Source organism: Penaeus chinensis, chromosome 41 (genome assembly GCF_019202785.1).
Source record: "Penaeus chinensis breed Huanghai No. 1 chromosome 41, ASM1920278v2, whole genome shotgun sequence".
Taxonomy (NCBI): domain Eukaryota; kingdom Metazoa; phylum Arthropoda; class Malacostraca; order Decapoda; family Penaeidae; genus Penaeus; species Penaeus chinensis.
The window spans coordinates 12,413,193-12,415,678 of NC_061859.1; positions in this window are offsets into that span (position 1 = coordinate 12,413,193).

A 2,486-nucleotide genomic window follows, 5' to 3' on the forward strand; every position below is an offset into this window, starting at 1 on the left:
CTCTCTCTCTCTCTCTCTCTCTCTCTCTCTCTATCTATCTATCTAACGAAGACAAAAGTGAACGAAGAAAACTATAATCTGAAGAAAAAAAAAATTTAGGGCAAAAAAAAAAAAAAAAAGGAAATAATAATAAAATAAAAATCCCACAATCGAAGAAATACATAAGCTTAAGCAAAAAAAAAAAAAAAGACGAATAAGAAGAAAAGGGATAAAAATAAAAGAAGAAATGTAAAGGAAGAAGACGAAAAAGAAGAAAAGGAAAGAAGAAGAAAAAGGAGATGGAGACGTAAAAGAAAAAAGACGAAGAAGCAAAGTGAAAAAAGAAGCAAAAAAAAAAAAAAAAAAAAAAAAAAAAAAGGAAAAATAAGCAGAAAAATAAGGAAAATAATTATAAAAAAACGAAGAAGATAAAAACAAAACAAAACAATACAACAACAATAACAATAACAAGAAGGACCCACCACCGCGCAAACAAAATTCCAGTTAAATGTAAATGCTTCTAATGATGAGAGAAATTGTAGGTCACTTTGTCAGGTGTGAAAGACCAGCCTGGCTATTCGAGCCTTAATGATTTCGCCAGAATGAGCCCTTTTACTCCTCTCTCTCTCTACCGTTTATTCTTTTGTTTTGCTTCCTTATTTCTTCTTTGTTTTTGATTGCCTTTCTTGTGCTTTGTTTTTGATTACCTTTCTTCTGCTTTGTTTTAATTATCTCCATCTTTGTTTTTAATTTGGTTTCTTCTTTTTTATTTTTAGTTATCTTTCTTCTGCTTTGTTTTTAATTACCTTTTTTCTTCTTTGTTTGAATTACCTTCATTTTTTTTTTTATTATCTTTTTCCTTCTTTGTTTTTAATTCCTCTCTTCTTTATTTTTAGTTATCTTTCTTCTTCTTTGTTTTTGATTACCTTCCTTCTTCTTTGTTTTTAATAACCTTTCTTCCTCTTTTTTTTTTTTTTAATTATCTTCTTCATTGTCTTCGTGATCTGTTGATTCTCGTGATGGACTATGTGATATATCATGTCAAGTAACATCAGCATTATAAATGATATTGATGCTAATTGTAATTGTAATAATACTAATAGTAATAGTAGGGCTAACCTTAATAAAGATAATGCTTATAATGCTGAGGGTAATAGTAATGATACTAGTAATAAGAATATCAACATCAATGATTTTGATAATAATGACATTAATGTTAAATAATAATAATGATGATGATAATACAAAAATAAGAATAATAATAATGATAACAATAATAATAAGGATAATAATAATGATGATGATACTACTACTACTAATGATAATGATAATAAAAATGGTAAATAAATAATAAAAAAATAAGGATGATGATGATAATAATATTGATAATAACGATGATAATAATAACAGCAACATTAATAATTATGATGATAATATAAATGAGAATAATAATGATATAGTAATAATGATAACAATAATAATAATAATAATAATAATAATAATAATAATAATAATGATATCAATAACAATAATGATAACAATGATAATGATAATAATCATTATCTTTATAATGATGAAAAAGTTAATAATGATAACAACAGTGACAATAATTATAATCACAATTATAACAACAATGATAATTATATAAAAACAACAACAATAACGATAATAATTTTGATAATACTACATAAAAACTAATACTCATTATTATATAACAACAACAAAAAAATTTCCCCTTTCTTACCACCCCCTCCTCTACCCCTCCCCCTCTACCTCCTCCTCCTCCTCCTCCTCCTCGTCCCCCCCCCACCCCTATCTACCACCCTCTCCCCCCTCCCCCCCTCCTACCCCCCCACGAGATATCACCTCGTCAACCGGACATTTCAAATCAATCAAAACAACACGAATTTTCGCTTAAAGTGAATCCTGGTGGTCCTATAACATTCTTATTAATCTTTTTTTTTTTTTTCCTTTTTAAATTTCTTATTTCTCTCACCCTTTTCTTTTTTTTCTTTTTCATCTTTTTTTTCTTTTTTTTTCTAAAGGTTTCGATAAGGTCAGCAGCACTTTTCGTTGTGCGGATAATAAATATGGGTGTGCGAATTGGCTTCTCTCGGTCTCCTAATGCAATTAATCATGAATGGGAGAGATTAGAGTTTAATGTCCTTTTTTTTCTTGTCTTTTTGTTGTTGTTGTATATTTGTGGTTTTGTTTGTTTGTTGTTGTATTTTGTGTGTAGGTGTGTTTTTGTGTATATATGTTGGAAAGTATGTATGAATGAATGTATGTATAGAAACATATGTATTTATGTGTGTAGGTGTACATATGTAGATATGTAGGTAGGCAGGTGTATGTTTAAGTGTGTGGAATGTATAAGCAAAGGAAAACTGGCATATAGACGGATGGATATAGAGGCAATCGCATTATTTGCATTACATAGACACATACGTACAGCACCACCCTTGCTCTCTCTCTCTCTCTCTCTCTGTCTGTCCCTGTCTCTCTCT